This window comes from Onychomys torridus, chromosome 15 (genome assembly GCF_903995425.1).
Source record: "Onychomys torridus chromosome 15, mOncTor1.1, whole genome shotgun sequence".
Lineage (NCBI taxonomy): Eukaryota > Metazoa > Chordata > Mammalia > Rodentia > Cricetidae > Onychomys > Onychomys torridus.
Window position 1 is genome coordinate 65916779 of NC_050457.1, and position 6941 is coordinate 65923719.

Genomic DNA, 6941 nt, shown 5'->3' on the forward strand with positions numbered 1-6941 from the left:
ATGGGGCCTGTGTAGAAAGAGCCTCCCACTGTCTTAATCACAGAAGCCTTCACCTCTTCAAATATTACAGTCATTAAGTAAGTCCTTGCAGAATCAGTGAGTACATGAATGAATGAGCCAATGGTAGATGCTCCTAGAGCTCACTTTTGGAAGTTAGCAGATCATTGTATGATCTAGTTGTAACACATCAAAAGAATCCTTCAGTTTCCTCACCTTTGTGCTGCCTTCAACCATGGCTTAGTGTTGTACCATGTAATTGGAAGTGTTCTACACAGTCCTGTTGTTTGCTGTTTTCATTCTTTTGGGGGGTCTGACAACCAACTCCCAAATAAATCACACACGGAGGCTTATTAGCTTGGCTTGTTTCTTGCCAGCTTTTCTTAACTTTAAATTATCCTGTCACCCTTATGCCTCTGGGTGTTTACCATTCTCTTACTTCTGTAAATCTTACTCTTACTCTGTGGCTAGGTGGCTGGCCCCTAGCATTCTCTCTCTCTCTCTCTCTCTCTCTCTCTCTCTCTCTCTCTCTCTCTCCTTTATCTCTCCTCTCCCCAGATTTCTCCTCCTATTTATTGTCTCTGCCTGCCAACCCTGCCTATCTATCTGCCTGCCAACCCTGCCTATCTATCCTTTCTCCTGCCTTGCTATTGGCTATTGGACCATCAGGTGTTTAGACAAGCACAGTAACACAGCTTCACAGAGTTAAACAAATGCAACATAAACAAAAGTAACACACCTTGAAATAATATTCCCCAAACAAGCCCAGCTGGCTACCTCTTCCCAAAAGCTGCCATAGTGGATTTCTACTTGTTGCCCCATGTCTTTCTTTGCATGCGAGGAGAGATGACTGTTTCTCACACCTTAACCAATTCAAATGAAGCTGCAGGGCACAGAAATCATGAGATGCACTAAGTAAGATAAAGTAAATGGAAGGAATACCACAAATGGCCATTCGGTCTTTCCTGTGTTCTAGTTTCCATGTCGAATATTTTTCACATGACTATTAATTCTTTACCAGCAATGAGGAGAAAGATCACACAGTTCATCATGAGCTGTCTAGAAATGACAGGAATCACACAAAATAATGAGGAAAGAAAAAAAATCATTACTAAAAGCTAAAACCTGGTAGATAATGGTTAACAGTGGAAGATTGCCTGAGTACATTTGTTACCTTTTTCTAACCTAAAGAACAACTTAAAAAGAAGGAATCCACGTAGTCAAAAGAAAAAAAAAAGTGTGTATGGGGGGGACAATCCATTTTTTGATTCAGTGGTATGGCTTGAATCTGAAGTGATCTCCTCAGGCTCATGTGTTTGAACACTGTCCCCAGATGATGACATTGTTCTGGAAGGTTGGAAAACCCCAGTCCCAAAGGGACTGTGGCCTCACTGGTGGAGCTGGGTCACTGGGTTGGGCCTTTGAACGTTACAGCCTGTTCCTCCTCCTGGTCTAGCCTCTATTTTCCAGTTGGCTGCCAGGGTATAACCAACTACTTCATACTCTTGAGCTTCTTGCTTCCATCCCTTCCTGTTACAATGGATTGAAATCTCTCAAAACCACAGGTCAAAGCGAATCCTTCCTCCCACAACATTGGCCTGTCAGGGTTTTGTGTTTTGTTTGTTTGAGCAATGAAGAGAGTGACAGGGGATGGCAGGTGCAGAGGGGACACTGAGCAGAGAGACTGCTCTTCCTCTTAGAGCTCCTCATGTGGAGAAAACCAAGAAGGGCAACAAATAATGACTTTGATCAACTTTTCTGGGTATCAATTCTGTTTTTTGCACATTTCCACACCTCCCAAGGACAGCCTCATTTAATCTTCAAGGATTACAAGCCCATGGTACAGATGAAACCAAGGGGCGTGGATAAAGTGGAATGCTTTGAAGTGGATCATCCAGAGAACATGAGAGAGTTCCTGGAAATTGAAGAAGAGGTGATAATCAAAATAAGCATTCAACAATGCCTGATGCATCCGTAGTAAAAGCTACTGTTTTGGACTGCTGACTTTTGAATTATAACACATTTATTTACTTTTATTATTTGGTAAACTATGTCCAAGTCAGATCATCCTTTTTAATTACAGCTTCTAAAAAATATTTATTTTTATTATTTTTAATTATGTGGAGGTATGTGCTCTGAGTGTGGGTATGCACACATGGAGCGCAGGTGCTCTTGGAGGCCAGAGGTACTGGCTCCTCTGGAGCTGAAGTTACAGATGCTTGCAAGCCACCTAACATAGGTTCTGGGAACCAAAGTCAGGTCCTCTGGAAGAGCAAGCAGCAAGTACTCTTAACCACTGAGCCATCCCTAGCCTTTAACCCAAGATTTTGTCAGAACCGGGGAAACTGTGAAATCCAATTTAGTTCTTAGCATTGAAAGGAATGGACACCAGAGTAAAGTAATACCAATCAATTCTCCTAAGGTAAGGCAGCTACTTCCTTGAAGGAACCCTGATCCTCTGGCTCCCAAGGTTCTGCTACACCACCTGTCTTTTCTTGGTTCAGCCCTGCAGTAGAAATGTACAGTTAGCCTGTCTGGCCTCTCTTAGAGAACAGTGATGCCTCCCAGGATATATGTCTTCCCAAATAAAATGTCAAGCCCATGGGGCCACCTCTTGGGTTAATAAACGACAAATGAGCCACACCAATTGGGATCCAGCATGGGGCTGGAACATGGACATTTATTTGCAGTGAGAACACGCCTTTTGCTAGAGCTGACAGTTATCAAGGCTCTTTGGCTATCTTCCTCTATGAAGAGTGATGCCAGGCAGACCTAGGTAATGGAAAAAAAGACACAAGGACTTACAATGCCACAGCCAGATTCCTGCTGCATACATGCTGTGAAAGCCATCAACCCGGACTGAGACAGGAAGCCTGATACTTTTAGAAAGGGGGTGCCCAGAGAGAAACACAGAGTCGGTTACTTATTACTCATTTGTTTGTGAGCACTTGGAAGACAATATTCTGGGCACTTGTCTGAGCAACTGTCATTGGAGTGGGGGGAGCTGTATGTGGGTACAGAGAAAACCTAGCCAGGGAACAAAATGAGACAGTGACCACCCCACCCCACCCCCCAGCCTCAGGAAGAACAAATAGCTGTCTGAGGAGGGAAACATTCCATTACATTTCTCGCTCAGTGGTGAGCAATACTGACATCAGGCAGAAGAAGGTTAAAAACATTGTGACATGTTATCTTGGCAGGATGAGTGAAGATAAAAACCCAGGAGGGGAAGAGAAGCAGGGACATAGGCTCATCTTCTGTAACAGGAAGTCAGGAGATAATGTCTAAAACGATAAAGAGTAGAAAGAGCACATTGCTTAGATATAAGAAAGGAAGCTGGGTGGGGTGATGAATGTCTGTAGTCCCAGCTGCTTGGGGCTCTGAGGCAGGAGGATCAGTTGAGTCAGGAGTTCTGGATTGCATGCAGATCAGGTGGCATAATAAGGTGATCTCCTGGAAGCAGGGGATCACCAGGTCACCTAAAAGGATGAGTAAACCTATCAGGTCAGAAACAGATTAGAAATATGAGTAGAAATACCATAAGAATTCAGTTAAGATGGTAGAAATTATAGAGATGAAAAGTTCGAGAGTTACGGTCTTACGAGTTTTTAAAATAAAATGCTTTAAGAGTCATAGTTACTGTTATTTATATTAATTGATTATACATCATGTATAAATATACAGCAGTCTTTAAATTTTTCAGGTACATTTAAGTGTGTGTATCGGGTAATTGTCTCAAAGAAGCCATTGAAGATGACTTATATCCACAGCCTCAGCAGTAAAATTGAATAATTATCTTAAATTAAAATAAGCCAGCAAATAAATACAAGAGCCAAAATACACATGCCTCCCTCAGAAATAAGTGTCTTCAAATATAAAGAAAGGTAATAATTCACAGGGAAGAAAGGGAAGGCAGAATTCTTGAAAGCAATCTACATGGCAAAATGGCCCAGAAATTCTGAGACACATCTTCATCAAAACGGCAAGCCCAGAATATACGGCTGATGGATAAACACCCTGCAAGCTGGGAGGAGCCAGGTTCCAGCTCACACCCTGGACATTGTGTTCAAGTGTAAGGGTGAGATCTCAGAATACCAAAGCTTAAACATATTAAAACCAATAGCTACGAGTATGAGACCGTGAACCCAGATGGGATAAAATTGAAGTTTCCGTTTTTAGGGAATTTTGTATTCTCAGGTCGTTCCCAGCCATCTCTAACCTTTGCTCTGTGGTTCCAGTACCCCAACATCTTGCTAATAGTGGGAAGAATTTGTCAATGTCACTTCATCCCTGGAGGCCGAGTGTAAACTCCCGAATTACACAAAGCCTAGCAGTTCGCTGTTGTCCTGTCTTCCCAGGCTAACCTCCAGAACATGGATGGGGCTCTCCAAGCCTGGACCACCATCTCTATGAGCACGTCTGCCCAGGAGACAAGACAAGAGCAGTATTGTGGGGTGTTGCTCACCTAATCATAACATGTAGTCAGGACCTCAGAGTCACAAGTGACAAAATCCTACTTGGAATCATAGTTTGAAAGGAGAATTTATTGATTCAATGAACTGAGAAGTTCAAGGGGTAGCCTGGCTCCAGACCGTAACTGTTCCCAGAGAGTCACATGATGCTCTGCCGTCTGTCTCAGTCCCTGTTTCTTTCGGTCAGTATCTGTCTGTTTGACAACCAGCTCCCCCTCAATCATGTGATCCTTATCAACACAATCTTAGACTAAAAGGGACACACACACACACACACACACACACACACACACCAGTCAGGACCAATCGCTGCATACATTATCGTATAAAGCCAGTCTAGATCTTGACTCTAGCGCCAGAGTGTCATCAGTCCTGTGTTTAGCAGCCCTGGATAAGAGATCAAGAGTTCTAAAAGTAGACAGGCCAGTCTGTTACCAAAAGAAAGAGGGAGGAGGTGTGCGCAGGCGAAATGACAGAAATCCATATCTTCCTAACAAACACGGCGTAAGCAGAGCACATGTTCAGCAGAATGTGACTCTGTGATAACCGCTCCATGTCAGGAAGTTAAAGCCATTCATGGCAGCCTCTGTCCTGAGCCTGTTCAGATCATCCCACCCTGTCACATCTGCTAATTCTCTCTTCATTCTCATGGAGTCACACACCCAGCCCCCAAAGAGCTCTCGTGTACTGACAGCACAGCTGGAGACGTGAGCCTCTCTCTCTGTGCACTTGACAGGCACACACACTGTAGGTCAGCACCAACAGAACATCTGTGGCTCTTGTTCTGCCTCCTCCATGGAGCTTGCACCAAGAACCCTACAAAAGGGGCTGGAAAGCCTGCTCAGTAGTGTAGAGGACTTACTGCTCTACATGGTAGCGTACAGCCATCAGAAACTCCAGCTCTGTGGCATCTGGCACCCTCTCTGGTTTTGGCTGGCACCAGGCATGCATGTGGTGTATGTAAATACATGCAGCCAAACACGTGGTGTACATAGGTAGACAGATGCTCGTACATATCAAATACGTTTTTTACAAAGGAACCCTGTGAAGGCTAGGATGCTGCATAGTTAGCTTTCCTTCAAAGATTTTAGTGAATTCTACTGCCCTCTCTCATCCTTCTCTCTCTTCTGATGGAATCTTCTTAGAAATCTCCCTCCAACTTTCATGTCCTTTTTGGATGTATGTGCAGTCCATTGATGTTGAGGCTAATTGAGCATATGATTTCCAATCTACTCCCTTTGTTTCACTCACATGGCAGATTTTCAGGGATGGCCACAACACAGCTCCCACCCCAGTGCTGTCCTGTGGCACTGCCTTTCTGTCTTCCATGGCTTCAGTGTGGTCTGTCCCCAAGGGTTCATATACTGTGTGTGGACCTCAGTGTGGCAGTATTGAGGTAGTAGAATCCTGACAAAAGGGCTAGCAGGTAGTGATTAGGTCACTTGGCCATTGCCCTCAGAAAGATTGATGTAGATCATGCAAATCCAGGCTTGCCATGAAGGGATGTTACAAACAGAGCTTTCTATCACACCAAATGATTACTCTCACAAAGGCTCCTGATGCTGTGATGAGGCCTTCACTTGAGGCTTGAGAGAGGAGGCCACCCTACTTTGGACATTTGGAGTCCAAAACTATGAGATAAATAAGTCTCTTTTCTTTATAAATTGCTCTGCCACAGGCATGTTGTAACAGCCATGGAAATGGACAAATATAAATTCTCATCAAAAAGTTCAGCTCATTTTTTTTTCCCTCTTAAGACTAGACAGACTTGCCAGGCAGTGGTGGCGCACGCCTTTAATCCCAGCACTTGGGAGTCAGAGGCAGGCAAATCTCTGTGAGTTCCGAGGCCAGCCTGAGCTACAGAGTGAGTTCCAGGAAAGGCGCAAAGCTATACAGAGAAACCCTGTCTCGAAAAAAAAAATCTGGACAGACTTGAGTTATGGTGAAAATACACACATTATTGAGGAGGTGAGGCAGCATGACTTCCAGGATGGTTCTAAAAGGCCATGCAGCTCTAAGGTACTGTAAGAAGGCCAATCAGTTGGCAGCTCTGCCTCCCTGGGAGGAGGATGCTAGGCTGCCTTGAGAGACTCCTATGAAGGTCTGGAGACCTTAGTTATTGGGTCCACTCAGCCCACACCATGGACCAGGCAGGAGATTGGCTCCCAGTTCCTATGTTGATGCCAAATCCCCACAGCTGTAGTATGAAGGCCTTTGGGAGCTGACTAGTCATGAAGGACCAAGCTCTCACTAATGGGGTTAGTTTCCTTATCAAAGAGGCGGCCAGAGCTTTTGCTGTTTGTTTCTGTTTTCCTTCCACCATTGACAACACAACAACAAATTACCATCTTTGGAAAGGAAAGAGTCCTTACCAGAGCCAGACATGCTGGTGCCTTGATCTTAGATTTCCCAAGTATCCAAGACTATGAGCAATAGGTTTCTTTTGCTTGTCATTACCAGCCTGGGGATTGG